Genomic DNA, 25,395 nt, shown 5'->3' on the forward strand with positions numbered 1-25,395 from the left:
AACAATAAAATTGAGGAAAAATACAAATAAATGGAAAAATAGCCATGCTCATGGATTGGAGGAATTAATATGGTTAAAATGTTCATGCTTTCCAAAGCAATCTACAAATTCAACACAATATTTATCAAAATTCCAATGTATATTTTCACAGAAACAAAAGTAACAATCCCAACATTAGTACAGCACCACAAAAGATCCTACTAGCCTGAATAGCTAAAGCAATCTTAAGCAAAAAAAAAGAAACAGAAAAAGCAAAACGGAGTCATCATACTGTTTGGTAGGAAAATAGAAATTAGCCTATGTGTGTGAAAGGTGCCTAAGGGGAGACATTTCACCTGTGGAAAGGAATGCATTATCCTCTAGCAGCCTCAGAAGCACACGTTGGAAGCAGCCTACTATTCTACACTGCAAAGTCCTACCCAAGCCCCATAACCTTAAGTCACCCAATATTCTACAAAGTTCTGCCCATACCTCAAACTTTATGGGTGGTCCCAGGCTTCCCTCAGAGAAAGCTGGGAGAATCCTCTCTACCCAGGACAGTGCTCTCTGCCCAGCACCAAGAGAGTTACCCAGTCTGATAACACTGAGTAGTAAAACCTTGGGAAGAGTTTTATCTACTTCACACCCAGGAAACTCTTTGTCCAGGAGAAGAGGTGCAGAGGAGAAACAGCAGGAAGAACTGAACCCCATTCACTTATAAGCTCCAGTCTGAATGCATACTGGGCTCTTGAGCTCAGCTCTCAGTTCTCTGCTGAGATGCCACTTGGTCTGTCAAGTATATTCTCTTTACTAAACTTTGCTACCTCAGTTACCACTACTCTCTGTCTCATGTCTGAACTCTTTCTTGCACGAAGACAAAAACCTCAGATCAGCTATCTCCTATAACATATTTGGCAAAGCCAGCCAGGAATGAATGAGAGCAATGAATACAGGCCACCCAGCTCCATATGGGCAGGGCTTCCAACCTCTCTCCTTGGACAATGTGATCAGCTATCTGGACCATGCAGAACAATCTTTTCCCAGGCCACCTGCAAGCACTATAGCACAGAAAGCAAGAGAGGACTTCCCATAACCAGCTCTACACCCATATGCCAGCTTGAAGAAGATACAGCAGACAGACCTTCACTATTCTACACCCATAAGATTATGGGTTACTTCTCTTGAGAGAAGATGTTTGGTAGCAAAGCAGACATTGGCTTGTGCATGTATGAGGAACTGAAGAAAGTTTAAATTTTTAAGAAAATGAGAACTTTTGTGTGGTTGAATGAGGAAAGTAAAAATGTACATAAGTAAGCCTTGGAGGCAGACCAGAATTTGCACATCAAAAGTCTTGTCTTTGTTCAATAACCTTGTTAGGTGGGCTCCAAGCTCCCATGGGTAGCTTAGAGAAATTTTCCATGCCCTGCACCAAGGGGGCTATTAGGTTCAATAACACTGTGCTGTTTAAGTTCCAGGAGGAATTTAAAGAATTTATTACCCAGGAAACTTCCACACAACAATATCCCAGAAAGGAAGAGGGAGGAAAAATGGAGGACCCTTACCCCTACCCATACCCCATGCCCATATCCATAAAAACTCCAGACTGAATACAGACTGACCTCTCAGTTCTTCCCTGAGATGTCCACCTGGTCTGTCAGAGGTATTCTCTCTCTCTCTCTTTCTCTCTCTCTCTCCCCCCACCCCTTTCAGAGGGAGAGACAGAAAGATCTTCCATCTGCTGGTTCACTCCCTAAATGGCTGCAAAAGTCAGGGCAGGTCCTGGCCAAAATCATGAGCCAGGAGCTTTATCCTGGTCTCCCACACATGTACAGGGGCCCAAGCACTTGGGCTATCCTCCACTTCTTTCCTAGGCCCATTAGCAGTGATCTGGATGAGAAGTGGAGCAGGTGGGACTCAAACTGGCACCCATATGGGATGGTAGCATTGCAGGCAGTGGCCTTACCCACTACTCCACAAAGTCAGCCCCAGGTGTGTTCTCTATAGTAAACTCTGCTACCTCACCACTAAATAAGCAATCAAAAACAAAGGATAAGTATTGGTGAGAATGTAGAGAAAAGAGAAACTTGTATACTGTTTGTAGGAGTATAAATTAGTACAGCCTGTGGAAAACAGTATGGATATTCCTCAAAAAATTAAAAATCCATGGAAACATATTCATGGATAAATGAAATTAAAAGATAATGTTCAGGGGCCTGCTCTGTGGCATAGCAGGTAAACCCTCAGCCTACAGTGTCAACATTCCATGTGGGTGCCAGTTCATGTCCCAGCTGCTCCACTTCTGATCCAGCTCTCTGCTATGGCCTGGCAAAGCAGTAGAAGATGGCCCAAGTCTTTGGGCCCCTGCACCCACATGGGAGACCTGGAAGAAGCTCCTGGCTCCTAGCTTCAACCAGCACAGCTCCGGCTGTTGCGGCCAATGGGGGAGTGAGCCAGAGGATGGAAGACCTCTCTCTCTCTCTCTCTCTCTCTCTCTCCTTCTTTCTCTGTGTAACTGACTTTCAAATAAGTAAATAAATCTTCTTTTTAAAAATGGTATAAACTTCTCACAAGTGAAAAATGGCTACAAAACATTATTTTAAAAAAGATAATGTTCACTTCCCATGAATTTTCTGAAGACTCCTAGAAGCACCGTACAGCCCAGCAGCCCCACTTTTGGTAAGCATCCAAAGGCAGTGAAATCCGTCTGGCACCGTTTCCACAGGCACTGCAGGATCTTCCACAGTAGTCTAGACATGGAGGGCTTTGTGCTAAGTGACATAAACCAGCCAGGCACTGGGGGTGTGGAGATGAGTATGTCCTGGAGGTCAGCATGATGACCACAGTTAGTGAAAATGTAGTCTGTGTTTCAAAAGTGCACAGAGAGTAGACCTAGTATCCCCTCACCATAAATAAAAGATATGAATTAGCTTGGTTGCTCATTTTATAATGTATACATATATGAAAACATCATGCTGTACACTACACAACTTTTATTTGTCAACTGTATCTTAATAAATCAGCAGCATGTGGGGGGGTGGGGAAGTGGGGCAAAGGTGCTGGAAAGAAAGGATATGACCAAAAAAAAAAAAAAAAAAAAAAAAAAAGAAAGGATATGACCAAGAAATAGGAGGTACTAGTGCTGGCCTTGACATTTCCAATGTGTTCACCTCCCGACTTCTCCCACACTGTGGTCTGTAAAACAATTATCCTCTATATACAACATGACCCTTCACATACAGAGAGAAGGGGGGAGAGAAGGAGGGAGAGGGAGAGAGACAGAGAGAAATGAACTTCCCCAACACGGAATAATACACTAGTATTCCAAATCACCCATGTTGCTTGTTACCATGGTAACCAGCAGCATTAAGTCCTGCTGCTAAAATTTCAAGAGCATATGACATGAACTATTTATGTATAATTGCATTTTATGAGGAGAAAGAGCTTTTCTCTCATATAAAATATGGCTATGTCCCAGATGAGATGGGTGTTTATATCACATGGCTGTCAGAAGGAATGTAGCAAATTGAAGTCCCTCAACCCTCCGCCGCAGTGCATGTGGCTTCCAGAAGAAAGGGGAGGGCCCAGCATTGTGGCACAGAAGATTGAACTGCCACTGTGGCAACACCAACATCCCTTATGACCACAGGTTCAAGTCCTGACGGCTACACTTCTGATCAAGCTCCCTGCTGATGCACCTGGCAAACCAGTATAGGATGGCCTGAATGCTTGGGCTCCTGCACTCACCTGGGAGACCCAAATGGAGTTCCTGGCTCCTGACTCCTGGCTCCAGTTTGGTCCAGTCCCAGCCATTGCAGCCACTGAGGAGTGAACGAGCAGATGTAGGATCTTACTCTCTGTCTCTCTCTTTCTCTTTCTAACTCTGCCTTTCAAATAAATAAATAAATCTTCGAAGAAGAACAAGAAAAAAGTGGAAAGCAAGATGGAAAACAAAGGTACACCTAGCAAAGGAAGTGCCTGGCTTGATTATGGATGGGTCATTCTGAAGACCTTGAAGTGAGAGATTACTTTATTTATTTATTTATTTATTTATTTATTTGAAAGACAGAGAGAGAGAGAGAGAGAGAGTCTTCCATCTGCTAGTTCACTCCCCAAATGTCCACAGCAGCTGGGGCTGGGTCAGGCTGAACCCAGAAGCCAAGAAGCCAGGAAAGAACTCAATCTTGATCTCCCATGTGGGCAACAGGAACCCGATACTTGAGCCATCACTTGCTGCCTCCCAGTCACAGGAGGCTGTGAACTGGCAGTGGAGCTGGGACTGAAACCCAAGGATTCTAACATGGAAATTGGGCATCTCAAGCAATGACTTAACTACTGCGCAAATATCTCCCTGAGACTTCATTTTTACTCCTACTCCTACCAGCCTGTGCACATCAGCCATCACAGCACAGCAGCACGATGGGGCTCACAGACAGATTGAAATCCTGTTTTGCAGATGAAGAGTGAGCAGGCTCATAAGTGGATGCTTCTGGAGACCAAGGATTTGGTCAATGAAGGTGTCCCCCCAGCAGAAAAGACGGAGCTAGTTCGAGATTGGGCTGCGCTGACTTTTTCCCCTCATCCTGGGGTTTTCTGCAGATTCTCTAGCATCCCCTTCACAGACTGTGGTCTTTCCTGAGCCAAGGCTGTGTGCAACAAAAACAGTGGACATTAACAACCTGGTAACTGTCCATGCCTCTGAACACTGAACATTGTCTCTGACCACTGCAGCACAGGCAAGGGAACAATCTTCAAGGGTCTTCATGCCCTCCAAAAAGAAACCTGAATTCAGATCTTGTCTCTAGGACCAGGAGAAAGAAATTTATTTGACAAAGTTCCATTATTATTTCTTTCATCGCATGTTTAGTTGGCTTTCTGGGAAATGTCTAGGTTTAAAATGAGACATATTAATGGAAGTAATCTTCACTCCTTGCAGAAGAAACAAATTTTGAGTGTGGGGTGAGGTTTTATTCAAGTGGTGATCCTAATGCTGGGCATGGGGTCCCCCTGGAAGCAACTCCCCTCTAAGATTTGTGGGGTGGGTAGAAAGATGGACAGTGAATGTATGAAAACCCTCCACCAGCAAAATATACACTGAATGACTGAATGAACAAATGGGTTTTGGCAGGAGGGATCCTAAGTGCCAGGGAGATCCTAGGGGAAATAGGCAGGCCTTGGCGGAGAGTCAGATGGAGTCATCGTGCCATTTCCAGCTCTGCAGGAAGTCTCTCCTGGGCCACACGGCACCATCAGCTGAACCTCGATAGAGTTTTGTCCTCTGTTGCAATCCTAGAGGGAGAAAAAGAGAAGACAAATAAGAAATAAAAGCATCAGCAGGGCAGGCATTTGGCCTAGCAGTTAAGCTTCTGGTTGGGTCACCTGCATCCCCACCAACCTCAAGCTCCTGACTTCAGCTCCCTGAAAATGCACACCCTGGGAGGCAGCAGGTGATGGCTTCAGTGGTTGGGTCCTGCCTGCCACTCACCCCAGGGACCTGGGCTTCAGCCCAACCCTGTCCCAGCCTTTGCAGGTATTTGGAGAGTAAACTAGTAGATAGTTTTACTGTTTCTTAAAAAAAAAAGTAAATAAATAAAATTATGATCATTCCCACCGCCCTAATAAGACACTTGCATTTATGTTCTGTGTGCCCCTGTAAGGAAGTTACTAACACAGCTCAGTGCTGGAAGGATCCTCGGCGACCATCTGGACAAAGCTCTTTATGCTGCGCCTGCTGTATGCATTTGCTGGTCCTGTAACTGTATACCTGGGGAGTCTGCAGACCAGGAAAGGCTCTGCAATGGTTGGGAAATTCCACCACAAGGGAACCCCATGCCTGCCTCTATGGCACAGACCACCCTCCCACAGGAAAGATCCCCACCCACCGGGCCAGCCCAGGCCTGGGCTCTGTCAGAATCTGGTCCTAAAAGTGTACACAGCTTCTGCCTCCCTCCTCGGCACCCCAGTGTCTTCATGCCTGAAGCTTCTCTCAGCCAGGTGGCCTCGTCACCTCTGACTTCCACTGATCAACAAGACAACAGGAACTGATTGAAGCGACCCCTCTTTGTTGGGGGGCAGAGCGGCTGCCTTCCCTTGATTAAAATGTTTGCCAGCTGTTTCCCGTTCTGGTCTCAGGCTGGCTTGAATTCTCAGGAAAGTCAGATACTCGACACACTGAGTAATTATTTCTCCTTATTAAAAATCCATTTTCCTCCATGCAATCAACGTGCAATTCTTCATCATTGTGTTGAACCGCTCCCACCTCTTCCATCCATCTCCATTCCATTCTGGCTTATCATCTGAGCCTCACACTAAGCCAGAGCTATTAGTCCTCCAGTTTGGGAGCTTGACCCCAGCAGGATTAAGCTGGTTCCGCTGAGATTTTGAGTCACCTGGTGAAAACAAGCAGATGTTTTCCAGGCCTCTCCTTCACCCCCTTGTGAAGGCCCCCGTTGGTGACAACAGGCACAACAGTGATCACAACACAAAACAGATGTCAACACTTTAAGCTCGCCCTTGCAGCTAAATACAGCAGCTCTTGGATCCTTTCCTTCCCAGAGGTGATCTGATCACAGTAACACCTTGTTCTCATCCTCCTGGGACCACTGTCCTGCACGGGGATCCAAAGCCCAACTGGCAGCATCACCAGCTTCTTCATTCTCTCCACCGCACTGCCAAGCCTGCACCCCTCCCCTGAGAGGCCAGGCTTGAGGGAAGACAGGAAACAAGAATGCCTGACACCCCCAGAGGGCAGAGCCCAGACACAATGTTTAAAAATGCAAGGAAGTCGTCCTTGATCTTGGACATTGCTGTCAGGATGTTTTCACACCTATTTTGGAAAAAGACAAATGTGCCACAGATGTTGGCATTCTCTGCTTCCTTTGTCTCTCTTTTAACCTAGGACACAGGATAGTCAACAAGGGCCAAAAACACATTTGAATGGACAGTTTTTATCTTCTCATTCAACAGCATATTTTATTCCGCATCAAGCAAGTTTCTAGATGCTGCGTTAGAACCTCCATCTAACCTGAATTATCCTTTCAACATATGAGTCACCTTCTGCAGACTGGGGAGCAGAGAGATGACAAGAGAAGTGTGATCTGGAGCCGGTGGGGCTCAGGGCGGAGGCTCACTGCTTTGTTAATCAGGCAAGGCCCTGGGGAAGGCCTTGGTGGGTGCAGCTAGGAGGGCCTGCTCTCATCTGCTGGGCCCAGCACCCTCTACGCCGTTCTCCTCTGGAAACAGCAAGGCTGATCGTAAACATTGACACCATTTCCATTCCCTTCCCCTAGTAAAGGTTTTGAACCAATGAAGCAGATCTTCATTGCCAGCAGACAGAAAACTACTTTACCTAAACTTTCCATTTCCTGGTTTGTTTGGTGTTTTTTTTTTTGCTGTTTCTGCAGTTTGTTTTTCTGTTTCTGTTTTGCAAGGAGAGGAAAGGAAGCTTGCAAACTCTTGAAGAACAAGAGCAACCAGCTGTTTCCTGCAGCCAACATCCCAAGCATCTTCCTCTGGGTCTTCAGCCACACCCCAACTCACATATATCTGCTAGGCTGGAGGGACTGTCCAAAGGTGTTCAGGTAATCTGGTGATCAGCAGTCAAAGCCTTAAAAACATACCCTTTCTTTGCATGTGTCCTCAACTGATTTCTTCCACATAAATTCCTAGAAGTGAAACCTGGCAGCATCACTTGCAGCAGTGGAAGGCTAACAGCCTGTCTGTCCAGCATCAGGAGATTCCGACACACCTGGTGTACCTGGGATGGCACTATCTACCATCCTGTGAGCAGGTGACAAAACTTACAGTGTGACCTGTCACTGCTTTTTAGTTGTATTTCTGTGCAACACGAAGAAGTCCAGGCAGTTAAACCCCAACACGTCCTGAGTGAGCATCTCTGGAGGAATGAATTTGTGGGAGATTTTTATTGTCTCAGCAGCATTTTTATATTTTTTCAAACATTACATAGTATTTGATTGACTTTTTTACGTTAGTTTTTTAAAAAAGAGAACAAAAGAGCTGCCAAGAGTAAGCCTCTCTTCCAAGTGCACCTCCCACCCAAAGTAGGCAATGCTCAGCCCGCCCAGCAGCACCAGCACCCAGCGCAGAGCTGGCCCTGTGTATAGTTCAGCTTGCTGCCTTGATTCAAAGGTCACCTTGAGAGGGCCACTTAATTTGGGTCCATGACCTGCAGTGAAGTCCTTGGGAAATAGCACAGACTCTCTCAGAGCACAGGCAAATGCGACCACATAGTGCCCACCCATGGGAGGGACGCATGGGAGAAACACCCATTCTGCTCAGCTCCCCCTTAGTCAGGAGCCATGCTCACACAAATGTTCAAGGACCCCACCCTCCGTCTGACCACTGGGAGCCCCCCATCCATCAGGCTATCTGGGAAGGGTAGCAGGAGAGCAGCTGGGTCTGCTCCACACCACTCCCTGTCCTTGATGGGAAAGTGCAGGAGGATATCCTGGTACCTCCCCACTTCCTCTGCCCATCTGAATCCTGAGATTTCATTTCAAGAGGAAGGAAAATTGTGCTCAAGACAAGCCTCTCTCACTGTGCCACCAGAGCCCTTCTGGACAGAAAGCCAGGCTTTCCCCTTCCTGTTTCCCGTGGGCGTCCCTCTTCCCAGCCTCATCTTGGGTCTCTGGAGGGTCTGCTCCCCAGCCCATGTTCACTGCATAATTCTCATCAGTATTTACCTTTCCTCCCCACCACCACCCCCAGGTTCACACATACGCACAATGTTGTGGATCAGGTACTGTCTTAAAGGGGCAGATAACATACAAAAGGTTTGGGAGCAGCAGCTTAGGGTATGTCTTTAAGGATGGATGAAAGGATTTGAACGCTTTGGTCCTAAAAAGAACTAAACCTGAGAATAAAAAAATTCACCAAATAAAACTTCTGCCCCCTCTTAGGAGTCAAGTGCAGCCACAGAGATGAACAACAAGGCCACCCAAGTGGGTGCATGGGGAGGGTCCAGGAAGGGTGCTCCTGAGCTTTCTGAGCTCAGTCGGGGACCAACACCCACACTTTCCCTGAACGCATATAGTAGCTAGGCTCCATCGTGGTGGGTTAAATCTTAAATCTTTTTTTTTATCTTAAATCTACACAGCCTATTACTGTCAGCAAATGCATCTTTATTTGAGTTGGCATCTTGTATTGTACCTATCCCTTTCTCCTCCTCTGAGCTCCTTAATGGCAAAATCTATGTTTTTCCATCCCTGGCCCCAGGGCCTGATCCCAAATGGTAGGTACTCTATGCTGCACCAGCTACAGCAGCTTAGCTCCTCCTTTACCCTACCATGGCACCTGCTATAGCATCCTGGGGCCCTGGGCCAGCACCACAAACCACCTAGGCAGTCCCATGCTCTGCGTCTTTCTCTGCCTCCCACAGTGCTGAGAGCTCTGAAGTTACACCAGCCGCCAGCCAGGCCCAGACCTGAGGGAAGCAGGTTGCCACATCTTTCCTGGTATTCCAACGACTTGCTTATAGTCATTTGTTCATTTTTCCTGCCACATCAGCACCTCCCAGGCCACCCCGTGACTCAAGCCATCTCATTCTGCCAACATGTACTAGTGCACCTGAACCATGTCATCCCATTGCTTCCAGCATTCCCCCGGTCCAGCATTGTTCCACTGCTCCCGCCTTGCACAGCTGCGTCTGTGTCAGGCTGGAGTTCCCCCGCCTGAAGTATGTGAGGTGGGGAGAGGCCCTTTCTGTAAAGCACTTTCATCTCTGATTCTTTCAGAAGTTTCATTCTTGCCCATGAGGACTTTCTTCTCATCCACGGACATCAAAAGCCGGTTAGACAGTGCTCCGTGCTGCCTGCATGTTAATGCCTCTAAACGCTCTCATTCTTATTCCCATTGTTGTGAAATAAATGCCCCATACCCCATTTCCCAAATTAACTGCCACAATCTGCCTAGGACTGCCTCAACTTCCCCAGAGACCAGGCACCTGTCCTGCGCCATAATGAAAATTTACTGCATTCTTAGCTTTGTCATCTGGACCATTCCATAAAAGGGAGACACTGCCTCAGAACTGCTTTCCTTCTCAACTGCAGTAAGATCATGAATTACAGCAGTTACAGTCAAATTTCAATTACTCAGATGTGCAGGAAAATGGGGTACTTCACATGAGTACGGGGACTCAGCAAAAAGCAGGTTATGCCTGAGGAAAGTGGCTGGATTTCCTGGCATGGCATTTCTGTTCCAGGACCCTCCTTCTTCTGCTGGAGCAGAGAACAGAAGTCGCCTTGCAGGAAATCAGAAGACATCTGACAAATCAGCTCCCTCTATAGAAACAAGGCAGAAACAGCCTACAGGGGGCTGGCCTCGTGCACAGGTCTGTGTGAGATGCTGAGTGTGACCCCTATCCCTGCCACAGCAGTGATTTTCCAAAAGGCGGATATAAATACGTGGCACCATCTCTCGTGCGAGACACCCCAGATTAACTTTCACTTAGCCAAAACCTGCCGCCGCTCGACCTGAGCATCCGCCCTCACTCTTGCCCTGGCGGCTTTTAAAATTTCTGCCATCAGAGACAAGGAAGGGTTAATATGTTCCATGAAACAACACAAGCCCGAGAAATGATGTACTTCCAAATGTGTGTTTTCAAAATGTTTACACTGAGGAAAATGTCAGCTCAGGTTCCCTCGGCAGAGCACGGGGTTGCGCAGAGCAAGCCAGATGGATTGTGGCTACCAGAAGCCACAAGTACAGAGCAGAAACCAGAGGTGAGCTAAACGCACCAAGCTCCAAGGAAGCCAGGGCACGGCGGCCCGTAACTTCCACACCTCTCACGGTGCTGTGTGCATTGAATCAGTGGTGCCTGCTGCCTCCACTCCCACTGGCATCTCTATTATCACTAAAATAATAACGACAAATTGGGACAGACACAGAGGACAAGCAAATGTGAAGCCAAGTGTTGAAGATGGCAACAGGAGGTGACAGCCAGCAGCCCTCCAGCACCAGGAGGAGCCGGGGTTGTCCTTGGGGACCCCTTCCTTCAGGAAGCAAAGGCGGTTACCTGAATTCATAGCTCTCCAGAAAGGGGGATTGAGACAGTGACAAAGAACCCAACCCCAGCTATTGATCAGCCTTGCTTCATTTCTGCTGGAAAAAGAGCCAGCCCCAGAATTACAGCGAAGGGATTGGAGGCTGGCCAGGAGGCGGGGCTTTCCACCCCCAGGTGTGCCTGGAAGGCCCTCCCTCAGGAGGAGGTGCTCTTTGCAACGTGACTTGCCACTGCCGCCACAGCTGCTGCCACTGGATCGAGTATCCAGGCCCAGGCTGTCGGAGCTGCCCTGAGTTCCAGGTGGCAAACTCTCCCCAGCACTCAAATTCCAGAATCCTCTTTTGTCTCAGGGGCTCATAGGTTAAGGCAGAGGCTAGTTTATTGTCCTGCACAAGATGATCCCCTAAAGTCAAAACACAAAACGACACAGCCATCCAGCACCTGGCATTCCCTGGAGCTCCAGCCTCTTGGATCCTGAATCCGCAGTTTGCCTTCGCGTGCCTTTGTTTACCACTCTCTGAGCTTCTGCTCCTCCTACAGTTCGTCTCCACCCAGCTGGCTCCTGCTCACCCTTCATTCCTTCAGAGACCACCCCACCACCACCACCATCACATCATAGGTCCCTTTGTGTGCTCTCTTTTCCCCTCATGATTTTATTCCTTCCTTCTTTCATTCATCAAATATTTGTTGAGCATGTAGGCACTGGGACTCAGCCACCATCAAGGCAGGAACAATCCATGCCTTCTTGGAGCTTGCCTGCTGGAAGGGGAGGCATCATTAACTTCATATAACAGATACCTCATTTCAGGTCAGACGGTCCCCACTTACCATAGTTTGACTTAACGATTTTTTCAACCTCACACTGGTGCAAAAGTGATACACATTCAATACAAACCAGACTTGGGGAATTCTAAACTTTGATCTTTGCTCGAGCTGGCGGTATGTGGTTCAATACTCTCTTGCAACGCCAAGCAGCAGCAGTGAGCCACAGCTCCCAATCAGCCACACGAGAACCTCAACACTATTCCAAAATAGGTTAGTGTTAAATGATTTTGCCTAATAGCAAGCTGACCTAAGTGTTCTTAGGGTAGGCTAAGCTATGATGTTCAGTAGCTTAGGTATATTTAATTCACTTTTAATAACACATTTTCAACTTATGATGGGCTTATCAGGACACAACACTACTGCAAGTCAAGGAGCATCTGTATCTGCTATTTAAATGCAGTAAAGGAAAAGTACTTAGAGATATGAGAACACAGCATTTGCAAAGAACCTGAGGTACGTCCATTATAACTGAAACATAACCCAAAAACTACACAAGTCCTTTCTCTTACCAGCCCTCCTCCCACCCACCCCCACTACTCCCCACAATAAACATGCTCCAGGAGTCAGAGGCCTGCAGCTCACACGCAGCGTGGGGCAGGAGCTTACCATGGTGGGGAGGGTCCCTGCTGCCATTCAAATTATCATCAGCCCAGAAATGGGGCCCTGAACCTGGGGATTCTCTTCCCTTCCTCACTACCCAGTCCTACAATTTGTTTCTCATAATTAATCCATTTGTCAGGTGAGAAAACTATTTTCAAAGTAAACAAAATAAATCAAAATGGTGCTAACTTCTCTCACTAATGTCCTCCATCAATCATAGATGACTCGAGCTTTTTAAACAGAAAGATCGGGGGAGCAAACAGAGGGAAAGTGTTGGACTCAACTCTTCTCCAGCTCTGTAACATTAAGGTGTTGGAATTGATTTGTCATTAAAAGCAGAGCTACAAGTACTTTATATGCCTAGAAGAAGGGAAAAAAATCAATGTTAAACCACATAATTGGGAAAAGGGTGAGGAAATAGAAGGGGGTAAATTCTTATTGACTCAGAGTAAAAATGTAATTTAAAAAAGGAGTCAAAACACCTTCGTTTAATGCTTCGCTTAATGTTGCACGGGGCAGGTAATGGCACTAGAGTGATGCGCATGCAGGAAGCATTAGCTCATCAGACCCCAGGTGAGCAAAGGCAGGCCCTGCCAGGGATCTCACCAGCCTCTTTGCTGCAAACTGAAAATTCACAGAGGGAAAGCAGAACTGGAAACAGACAACTGCAAGTGAAGTCCTCCAAGGAGACACAGAAGACAAAGCAGCCAGGACCTTCCAAAGCAGGAGCTGGGTGCTCATCTCCACATCATCTGCAAAATACTTCTGCCAAACTAAAGTTAGGGTAGAGGTCAAGCACCTGGGGGCAGTGGTTAAGACATCACTTGGTATACCTGCATCCCATATCATAGCTTGTGTTTGAGTCTCAGCTCCACTCCTGATTCCACCTTCCTGCTAATGCACACTCTGAGGGGCAGCAGGTGAGGCTCAAGTGCTCAGATGTTGGGGGCATTTCAGGAATGAACCAGTGAATGGGAGATCTCTGTCTCCGTCTCCATCTCCATCTGTATGTGTATGTGTGTGTGTATCCCTTCCCTGTAACTCTCTACCTTTCAAATAAATTCAATAAATAAATATTTTTTTAAAAAGACAAAGGTAGGCTTACTAGGATGGATATAATAAACATGATGGACAGTAATAGGTGCTGACGAGGCTATGAAGGAATTAGAACACTCATACATTGCTGGTGGGAGTATAAAATGGTGCAACTGCTGTGGAAAACAGTCTGGTACTTCTTCTTAAAGCTAACCACAGAAATACTATATAAAAATAATCCCAGCAATTCTGTCCCTAGGTAGGTACCCAAAAGAACTGAAAACATTTCCATACAAAAGCTGTTCATGAATATTTATAGCAGTATTATTTGTAATTGTCACCAAATGAAAACAACCCAAATACCCATCAACTGATGAATGGATAAATACAATAGGGTAGATCCACACAATGGAATATTCAGCTACGAAAAGGAATGAAGTCCTTATCCAGGCTGCAACGTGGATGAACCTTGAAAACATTATGCCAAGTGACAGAAGCTAGACACAAAAGGTCACGCACTGGATGACTCCACTTATCTGAAATGTCCGCAACAGTAAAATCTGCAGGCACAGACAGTAGGTTAGTCATTGCCAGGGCTTCAGGAAGGTGAGTGGAAGGAAAATGGCTGCTGAGAGGTCAGGGCTCCTTTCTGGGATTACATCTATCTGAAGGATGCACAACTTTGAGTATACAAAAAGCCACTGGATTGTGTGCTTTAAAAGAGTGAAATTTACGATACGTGAATTATATTTCAATAAAAAGAAAAGGCAGAATACATATGATATGAGGTAGTTAACTGACTTGACAGATTTATTTTCTCATCATTATAAATATAAACATTGCAGTGTTTGTTGATCTGTTTAATAAAATATCTCCAATTTAGAAACACCTTGAAGTAAGTAGTTGAAGCTCTGAAAGTGATACAAATGTGCTGCTTTGGGAACATTTTGTAATACCAACTTTTCATAGATTCTGTGGCTTCCGATAACTATCTACATTAAGAAAGTATTATAGACTGAATGGCGTCCCCACCCTCTACCACCACCATCAAAAAGCATATGTTGAAGTCCTACTCCCCAGCTGCTGGGACTTCGAATGTATTTGGAAATAAGGCCTTTAATAAAGAGGCAAAATGAGATCATATGGGTGGTCCCTGATCTACTAAGGCTGTGCCCTTACACACAAGGGAGATTAGGGCAGACAGGCACAGAGGAAAGGCCGGGTGAAGACGAAGGCCTTTGGAAAAATAACCCTGCCAGCACCTTGATCTTGTATTTCCAGCCTCCAGAAACATGAGAAAACTGTTCAGCCATAGAACTTTGTAATGGCAGCCCTAGAAATTAATACAAAGGTGTTAAAGGATGAAATTCAGTATCTGATTCTCATAGTTATCATTTTCTAAGGCATATGACAGTGAACTAGCAAAGAAGGAACTACCCACTATAAAGGTTATCCAACTTGCTAAAGACATTAATGCAACAATTACCCCCTACAAAGGCATAACTGAAATTCTTCGTTTAAAATTTATTTATTTATTTATTTGAAAGGCAGAGTGATAGACAGAGACAGAGAGATCCTCCATCTGCTCATTCACTTCCCCAGATACCTGCCACAGCAGCCAGGGCTGAGCTAGGGCAAAGCCAGGAGCCAGGAACTCTACCTGGGTCTCCCACTTTAACAGCAGGGGCCCGAGCAGTTGGGCCATCATCGGCTGCCTGCCCAGGTGCAGTAGTAGGAAGCTGTTACAGGAGTGGGAAACCCTTTTTCTGCCAAGGGCCACTTGGATATTTATAACATCATTTGCAGGCCATACAAAATTATCAACTTAAAAATGCATCTGCTACAGATTTATTGAATTTCAAACCCCACCTGCAGTTGCCTTGGCAGAACCAGATCAAAGGATTTTGCAGGCTTACACAGCCCACAGGTCCAACATTTGTGCCCAGCCCCAGCAGAAGTGGAGCAGCCATTACTTGAACCAGCACTCTATGGAATGCCAGCATTGCAAGTGGCAGCGTAGCCTAATATGCCACGATGCTTCTTCTAAAACTTAGAATTAATTTTTAAGAAACTTGCAAAGTCCACTGACATATGGAAGGTGAACACTGAAAACACAGCTTCCCCAAATTCTGCCAATGTGATAACCACATGCCATTTATTCTGCATGGCAACTTGGAGGAAAGGAAGTTTTTTAGATTACTTTATTAATTTGAAAGGCAGAGTGACACGGAGAGAGAGAATCTTCCATCTGCTGGTTCACTCCCCAAATGGCTGAAATAGCCAGGGATGATCCAGGCCAAAGTCAGGAGCCTGGAACTCCACCCAGGTCTCCCATGTGGGTGGCAGCAGCTCAAGTTCTTGAGTCATTACCTGCTGCCTTCCCAAGCCATGAGCAGGAAGCTGGATCAGAAGTGGAGCAGCAGGGACTTGAGCTGGCTGATAGAGGAAGCCAGCATCATGAATGGTGGCTTAACCTGCTGCACCTGTGCCCGGCCTAAGGAAAGGAATTTTGTGGGACTTCAACTGCTGTGACAATTTGTGGTAAGAGATATTTAAAATTAAGAGGCACATGATCAATTACTTAATAACATATTCAGAATTCTTGACTCCCATGCAACTCTAGGGAATAAATGCTTCCAGGCTGGGGCAGTGGATAAGATAAAGAAATAAATATGCTTCTTTTGAAAATCTCACATCCACAACATGTAACCCTGAACTAGATAAAAAAAAAAAATGCAACTCATATTTCCAGATTCAGGGGTTGATAGAAAACATCAAATGGCTGCTATTGTCCATAACAAGAAACTGTACAGTTAAACTTATGACTATCAAAGAAATAGTTAAAATGGTTAGCTTTTCATCTTTGTCAATCTGAAAGCTAGAATATGTTAAAATTATACTCCCTATAACAACATGATTATTAATAGTCAAAAGACAGAAGCAGGCCATTGTCCACTGCAGGATGAATGGATTTACAGATAATCAAAGAGTAGATCTGCAAAGTAGGGTTCATCTATGTACTGGAACACTAAATAATATAAAAATAATTACATAGATTGACGAAGAAAGTACCTATGCTTAGGAGCACATTTAGTTCCTAAGAGCTGCTAACAAATGTAACTGTTGACCAGTCAAACTGGCTCTGCACATTTGGTTACCTACCAATAGTTGCCAAAGTTGACTTGTTTTCTGTCCCAGCTTGGTTTACAAGGTTTTGTTCAGGCATCTACAGTTTCCACATCACTACTGGGAACATAGTAAGTGCTCAGTAAGACTTAGATGGATAAAAATTTATGAATATTCATTAAATTTCAAGTTTTTAAGAGGAACCTCTACCCTTCATATATTGTGGACATAATTGTCAATAATTATAAAAAGACTATAAACAATGTATTTGGGATCCTGCAACTCTTATTGAGAAATACCTAGACATACATATAAATGCATATAAACAAATAAGTCTGAAAATATATTCATCAAAAATTCATAGTGGTTATCTTTTAGTAGTGATATTATACATGACTTTTTAAAGATTTATTTATTTATTTGAAAGGCAGGGTTACAGAGAGGCAGAGAGAGAGAGAGAGAGAGAGAGAGAGAGAGAAAGATGTCTTCCATCCACTGGTTCACTCCCCAGATGGCCACAATAGCTGGAGCTGGGCCAATCTGAAGCCAGGAGCCAGGAGTCAGGTCTCCTTGTGGGTGGAGAGGCCCAAGCACTTGGGCCATCTTCTACTGCTTTCTCGGGCCATTGCAGAGAGCTGGATCAGAAGTGAAGCAGCCGGGACTTGAACTGGCACCCATATGGGATGCTGGTGCTGCAGGCAGTGGCTTTACCCACTATACCACAGTGCCAGCCCCAACATGACTTTTAATTTCCTTTTTATATTGTCTGAATTTTTATCACAATAAGCATAAGCTACTTTTCAGTTTTTAAGTACTTATCTATTGATCTACTTACTTAGTTACTTATTTGAAAGACAGAATGGCAGAAAGATAGGGAGAGAAAGAGATCTGCAATCTGCTCGTGCACTTCCCCAAACACCTGCAACAGCCAGACCAAAGCCAGGAGCCAGGAACTCCATCTGGGTCCCCACATGGGTGGCAGAAACCCATGTACTCGGGTCATCATATGCTGCCTTCCCAGGAAGCTGGATTGGAAGCAGAGTAGCCAGGACTCAAACAGGCATTCCAATAAGGGATGCAGGTATTGCAAGCAGTGGCTTAACTTGCTGCATCACAACACCTACCTCCATAGGCCACTTTTCTAACCAGGAAAAAAAAAAGTTAAAAAACAATGAAGCTATTTCCATTTAGAAAATAATTTCACTAAGCTGTTTATAATTCTGTACTGAAGACTGCTAATTGGACATGCTAGATGCTCTCACTGAACAGCTTTCACTGTTTTGTAGCTTTAAATCCACTTAGCTCTCTGGCATAAAGAACTTATCAGCCAAAGAAATCCAAACCTGTTTAGGAATTTGGAACATTAATAACATTCATCCATGACCACCGGTGTGGGTCGACCACAGCTGGCCCAGTTATGCAGGATCTGCCTGCATTCAGGTGCAACGAACAACGTGCTCGTTCAGTGTCTATCCAACAGTTCTGCTGTTGACAAGGTGTGTGTCATTAGGGGAAGAAATAGCACAGCCAGTCAATGATTCGAAAGTTGTGTAGTAAGTTAAGCCTCGGCCTGCAGCGCCGGCATCCCATATGGGTGCCGGTTTGAGTTCCAGCTGCTCTACTTCCCATCAGCTCTCTGCTAATGCACCTGGGAAAGCAGTAGAAGAGGGCCCAAGTGGATCCCTGCACCCTCGTAGGAGACCAGGAAGAAGCTCCTGGCTTCTGGCTTCAGATCATCCCAGCTCTGGCGGTTGTAGCCATTTGGAGACTGAACCAGCTGATAGAAGACCTCTCTCCCTGTCTCTCCCTTTCTCTGTAACTCTGTCTCTGAAATAACTAACTAAATCTTAAAATAAATAAATAAATCTTAGAAGAAGAAGGGAGGGAGGGAGGAAGGGAGGGAGGGAGGGAGGGAGGAAGAAGGAACTGCCTGCTATTCCCAATCTACAGGAAAGTGGCTATTCTCTTCAGGGCTCTTTAAAACAACAACAATGACAAAAATCATCGCCTGGGAACCAAAAGACTAAACCTGACTACAATTTATCATTTGACACAGTAGAGTTCCTGTCACTTCTGTTCTCCGTGACTATTTCTTTGGGAGTAGCTAAGAAAGAAATTTTCCCCAGAATTCAGTCCTGAACTGGTCATATATAAAATCTGCCTGACTAGACTTGCGTGGGCAGAAAGATTGTAAAGCAAGGAGTCTCAATTCCAGTTTTTACAGAGGTTGGTACGTCTCATACCTGGCTATGTCACCTGTAGAGGAAGCAGCCGGCCAGAAGGAGCCCATGGCAGATCAAAGGGACCTGTGACCTCCCAGCTCCTGATGCACTACACTGAACCCAGGTGCCACGTCTTCCCAGTTTTAAGAAGATGATGGATATTCTTTTATGTAAATCCCTATTTCTTTTTTTTTAATTTTTATTTAATAAATATAAATTTCTTTCTTTCTTTCTTTCTTTTTTTTTGCCAGGCAGTTAGACAGTGAGAGAGAGAGAGTTATAGACAGTGAGAGAGAGACAGAGAGAAAGGTCTTCCTCCCGTTGGTTCACCCCCCAAATGGCCGCCACGACCAGTGCTGTGCTGATTCAAAGCCAGGAGCCGGGTACTTCCTCCCAGTCTCCCAAGCAGGTGCAGGGACCCAAGCACTTGGGCCATCCTCCTCTGCCCTCCCGGGCCACAGCAGAGAGCTGGACTGGAAGAGGGGCAACCAGAACTAGTACCTGTCACCCCAACCGAGACTAGAACCCAGGGTGCTGGCGCCGCAGGCGGAGCATTAGCCAAGTGAGCCACGACACCGGCCAATAAATATAAATTTCAAAAGTACAACTTTTGGATTATAGCAGCTTTTCCCCCCATAACCACACTCCCACCCACAAACCATCCCATCTCCTACTCCCTCTCCCATCCCACTCCTCCTTAACATTCATTTTTAATTATCTTTATATACAGAAGATCAACTTAGTATATACTAAGTAAAGATTTCAACAGATTGCACCCACACAGACACACAAAGGATAAAGTACTGTTTGAGTACTAGTTTTACCATTAATTCGCATAGCACAACAAATTAAGGACAGAGATCCTACATGGGGAGTAAGTGTACAGTGACTCTCGTTGTTGATTCAACAATTGACACTCTTATTTATGACATCAGTAATCATCCAAGGCTCTTGTCATGAGCAGCCAAGGCTATGGAAGCCTCTTGAGTTCGCCAACTCCAATCTTATTTAGACAAGGCCATAGTCAAAGTGGAAGTTCTCTCCTCCCTTCAGAGAAAGGTACCTCCTTCTTTGATGGCCCATTATTTCCACTGGGATCTCACAGAGATCTTTCATTTAGGTTTTTTTTGGGTTTTGTTTTTGTTTGTTTGTTTGTTTGTTTGCCACAGTGTCTTGGCTTTCCATGCCTGAGAAACTCTCATGGGCTTTTTAGGCAGATCTGAATGCTGATTCCGAGGCCAGAGTGCTGTTTAGGGCATCTGCCATTCTGAATCTGCTGTGTATCCTGCTTCCCATGTTGGATTGTTCTCTCCTTTTTAATTCTATCAGTTATTATTAGCAGACACTGGTCTTGTTTATGTGATCCCTTTGACACTTAATCCTATCTTTATGATCAATTATGAACTTAAACTGACCACTTTAACTAGTAAGATGGCATTGGTACATGCCCCCTTAATGGGATTTGGAATTCCATGGCATGGTAAACCCCTATTTCTGAGTTACTAATTAGATTTTTTTACATTATTCATTTATTTTCACTTTACTTGAAAGACAAACAGAAAGACAAACAGAAATCTGTCCACTGGCTCAGTTACTAAATGCCTATAACAGCCAGAACTGGAACTCCCTCCAGGTCTCCCACATGAGTAGCGGGGACCTAAGCACTCAAGTTATTACTTGCTGCCTCCAAGAAAGCACATTGGCAGGAAGCTAGATTGGAAGTGGAGTAGCTGGGACTTGAACCAAGAAGTCCAATATGGGATGTTAGCATCCAAGCAACAACATTGTTGTGCCAAACACCAGCCCCAGCTGATTAGATTTTGTAAAACACTGTGTAGGCCACACAAAGCACATCTGTGGACCACCAGTTTGCAACATCTGAGCATCTCACCTTGAGTGCAATAAGATTGTAAATCCTTATGTTCCTGGCAAATCACCTAAACAAATCACCTAATCATTATCCAAGGGCCTCAAAAATTTGAATTCCTTTTCCATCTTCACTTCATGACTTTCTTTTTTTAAGATTTTAGTTTATTTATTTGAAAGAATTGCAGAGAAAGGTAGAGACTGAGAAAGAGAGAGAGAGAGGTCTTCCATCCACTGGCTCACTCCCCAGATGACCACAATGGCCAGAGCTGATCTGATCTGAAGCCAGGAGCCAGGAGATTCTTCCAAGTCTCCCGTGCAGGTGCAGAGGCCCAAAGACTTGGGCCATCTTCTGCTGCTTTCCCAGGCCACAGCAGAAAGCTGGATGGGAAGTGGAGCAGCCAGGACTCGAACCAGTGTCCATGTGGGATGCTGGCACTGCATGCTGGGGCTTTAACCCGCTGTGACACAGTGCCCGGCCCCATGGCTTTTTTTTTTTAAAAGATTTATTTATTTACTTGAAAGTCAGAGTTACACAGAGATAGAAGGAGAGGCTGAGAGAGAGAGAGAGATCTTCCATAAGCTGGCCCACTCCCCAGATGGCCGCACTGCTGGAGCTGTGCCAATCCGAAGCCAGGAACCAGGAGCTTCCCCCTGGTCTCCCATGCGGGTGCAGGGGCTCAAGGATTGGGCCATCTTCTACTGCTTTCTCAGGCAGAGAGCTGGATTGGAAGTGGAGCAGCCGGGACTCGAACTGGCACCCATATGGGATGTTGGTACTGCAACATGTGGCTTTAACCACCATGCCATAGCACCAGCCCCTCCCATGACTTTCTTAACACAACTCTAGAGGATAAGGCCACTCTTCATACCAAACTCTTGTCTTCTCCATGTCACTTCTGTTTGGAAGTCACATTAATTACACCCCCAAAATCAATTTTCCCCTCTAGTCAACTGGATAATAGGATTACAGCCCCTATCCCTAGAAAGGGTTCTTTAAAAAACATTAAAAGATTATCATGATCTAGATTCTCTTACCCACATGTTACCCTGGATTCCAAGGCGGAGCAGCCCTGAGCAACTCTAAAATCAGACCAACTGGAGCGAGTAATGAATGACTTCCCTCAGTAGCCTGGGAACCTGGCACAGAGGAATAATGTATTGGTCTAACAGCCACTGCAGATGCTGCCTCTCACCCTGCCAGAAACCCTCATGTCGCCTCTTGAACGCCTACCTCTCGCTTGCTGCCCTTTCCCCTGCATCCCTGTCTAGCCCAAGCTTCCCATTTCACACACTTAGAGAACCTCTCCAGTCTCCCTGCATTCAGCTTCTCCAGCTTCCAGGGCACTGGGAGTAACCACAAACCTCTCTTTAAGCTGATAGCATCTAGCATGATGGTTCCCCACGGCACATTCTGCAATGTTGGTTAAGTCCTTGAACACATGCCATCTTTCTTTTCATCCTCACAAAAACTCCAAGAGGTTGTATATCCTTTTAATAGAGGAAGAAATGGAGACTGAGAGAGATTAATTTAATAGAAAAAAAGAAAGCCTTCTTAGAGAAGATGAATTCCAGCTGGGGCCAGCAAATCCAAGGCAAGAGCAGAAGGACACATTGGGAAAACAGTCAACTGCCCAAGCCTACCTCCCCCAAAGCATTCCTGTGTTAGTAAGCTTCCCATTACTATAATGAAATGTCTGAGACAGCTACTTGATAAAGAAGTTTGCTTTGGATCACAGTTCTGAAGGCCTACAGTACAAGATGGAGCAAGCCCCATTGGTTCAGCCTCTGCTGATGGCCTCCTTGCTGGCAACGTCCCAGGGTGGCAAAGGCATCACTTGACAAGGCCAGGGCATGCATGTGCCTGTCTATGTCTGTCTCTACTCTTATAAAGCCTCCAGGATTCACTCATGAGGGCTCCACCCTAAAGACCTAATTCAATCCGATCACTTCCCACAGGTCTCACCTCCAAACACCACCAGTACCATCAACACTTGACTTTGGAGTGCAGTATCCTGTGTGAGCTCAGTGGGACATACCATACTTTAAACCACACCATAGCAATTCCATTAAATCCCACCAGGCCCCCAACACTCCAACTGGGCAGGTCCACTGTGGAAGGTTTGGGGAAGCTTCATTCCAGAGAATAAGCTCCTTACATGGCATTCAAAGACTTTAGAGTTGGATGAAGGGCTTTCTGAGAGACCTGGACTGCCCTGTGGCAGAGCTCTGGAGAAGGCACAAGTGCTCAGAGAATGCAGGGGACTCAGTCAGCCACTGCTCCCAACAAGCCCTACTCCTATTAATTCCAGGGTACTTCACACATCCGTGTGATCTGTCTGGACCCTGAGGGCTTTTGAGTTTGTGTTACTTTGCCTACCAGTGTAGGAAGGGAGGCAACAGGCAAGAGGTGAGGGAGGCCTGTAGGAAACACTTGAGGACAGAATCAGTGGATTTGGTGAGCCAGGGAGCTGGAGGTTGGGATTGAGGGAGGGTGGGCTCTCAGAGGAGGGGGAGTAGCTCTTGGTTAATAACATCAAATCCCTGAGGAGCTTCTTCCTGTGTGTGCAGACATCCGGCTTGTCCTTCATGTGGGTATCTGACCCCCAAGTACCTCCATCAAAAGGAGAGGCTGAGAACTAGGAGAAGTGTCTGAGCTGGACTTCAGGCTCTGTAAAAGTTGTCAGAAGCAAAACAGAGTTGCTTTTGTCAAATCCCAAGCAAAAAAAATAAATAAACGAGGAGGTTGTGAAGGAGGGGACCTCATGATTGTGCCTGATAATAAGAACTAGCACAGGAGACTCTGCCAGGACCACAACTTGCACAAAGGCCACCACAACCTCATTTAGAAAACACTCTGCAAGGACATCCGCCCCACAACTGGCTGTGCAACCTTGAACTGACATACTCTTGCTATTGGTCCTTATAGCCAAGGGTTGTTGTTTCAAAGTAGCACACACATCTTCTTCATTTTGCTTCTAAAGCCTTCCCTCACCTCAGCCCCCTTGAATGTACACATCATTTACCATGGCACAGGTGTTCCCATTGCAATGCTTCTCCCATATAAACGTGCTCACCCCTGCAAAGTCTGTTCACTATTTAGGTCAACACTGCATGCAGGTGACGTGTGAAGCTGTGCACAAAGGTGTAAGTAGCAAGAAAGAAGGTACAAAGGAGAGGATGGAGCCATGACCGCAAGCCCTAGAAATGGACCCTGAGCTTGGGAAGCTCCTACTGCAGATCTCTCCAGTAAATTTCTTCCTGCTTGTTGACTAAGGCAATGCCGTCTGAACAGACAGAACTAGAGTAGCCCTGGAGACCCAGGAGCAGAAACCTGCATGACGGCCTGCCCTTGGCAGTGACCAAACCCCTGCCCCTTTCATTCTTTAGTCATCCTATTCAGGAACAAACTTCCAGGGAGTTTGGCTTAGTGTCTGTAGCAATACACAGATATATCCCTAGGAAGTCTTAATCTAGATTCCAGGAAAGGGACAAAGGTAGTCCCATTGCACAGAAGAACATCAAATGGCTGGGCCCAACAGCTTGGTAGGACTCGGAATAACCTGATCACCAGGCTCTCCCACTCTTAAGCAGCAGGTCAAGAGCAACACCACTCTCCTGACCTAGACCCCCAGGATATTCCCACAGTCGAAGAATGACTCTGTTTTAAAGGGCTGAGCTCTTCACAGTGGAAGTGCCGGGATTTTTTTCCTGCATGAAACATGTAACTTTGTGCACTGTGAAAGCACTTGCTTAGTTGGCATCTTTATTTTATCATCTTGCAATTTAATTTTTCTTTCTGCTTTCCAGCTATGTATCAGTTTACCACCACCAAGAATTCTGTCCAAATTAACAGCCTTGAAACTGGTGTAGACAGGTAGTTAGCTGGTGAATGAGGAGAAGCTGAGGACTGTCAGTAGCACCTGCACACACGCGCACCCCAACTCCCTTCCCCTTCCATGCACACTGGCTGGAATTACCTAACATGACTACAGGTTTGGTGCACCCATTCTCCCTCCTGCACCTGAGCCTCACTTCCCTTCATGCTCAAGATGCCATGACACTTCCCTAGAGATGACATTTGGGTGTTCCAACCCTACATGAAGATGCCAAAAAAGGGGGTGGGGAGACCTTGAAGCTAGTAGCACCTAAGCCCCGCCCTAACTCCACCTTCTTGCCTATTCAGTTAGGCCCATCCCCTGCATCACCCCATACCCTCTAAAAGGAAAGCCCCTACTTTGGTAAGGGCAGCAGCCTGCTCCTCCCCAAGAAGAGAGGTTCCTTCACTCACCTCTGAGTGTGTACAGTCCCTTTCAGTAGATCTTGCTTCCCTGTACACTTCTATACTTCCTCCTTGAATTCTTTTCTTTCTGGAACCAGGAACCTGAAACAAGCCCAGCTTTTTGTTTCTCTGCAACAAAATGATTTAGAATGTAGTGATAGTTTGGGGGCTGGTATGGGGAGTGAACCAGTGGAATGGAAGAATGCTCGCTCTCTCTCTCTCTCTCTCTCTCTCTCTTAGTCTCTACCTCCCTCTGTAACTCTGTCTTTAAAATAAGTAAAATAAACCTTTTCAAAAAATAAATAATAAAAAAGAATGTAGAGATATTTTTGCTTTTATAATAATCATAATGTGTAGAAATATTTGACAGACTGTAAGAAAAATAATCCCAGAGCTGTTTAATATCCCAAGCTCATATCACCTGTCCACCTCTTGGCCAGAAA

At 45.7% G+C, this 25,395-nt stretch overlaps 1 long non-coding RNA gene across 1 annotated transcript; it reads right to left on the reverse strand.

Moving 5' to 3' along the window:
• Positions 1–2,952: 2,952 nt before the first annotated feature.
• Positions 2,953–25,083, reverse strand: LOC149120941 (uncharacterized). The gene is made up of 2 exons (XR_016224575.1): positions 24,962–25,083; positions 2,953–5,265 (listed from the first exon to the last, which is right to left on the reverse strand). It is a non-coding gene; the product is annotated as an uncharacterized LOC149120941 (long non-coding RNA).
• Positions 25,084–25,395: the final 312 nt, after the last annotated feature.

The sequence above is a fragment of the Oryctolagus cuniculus genome, chromosome 18 (genome assembly GCF_051225735.1).
Source record: "Oryctolagus cuniculus isolate XC-2025 breed Fujian yellow rabbit chromosome 18, ASM5122573v1, whole genome shotgun sequence".
Lineage (NCBI taxonomy): Eukaryota > Metazoa > Chordata > Mammalia > Lagomorpha > Leporidae > Oryctolagus > Oryctolagus cuniculus.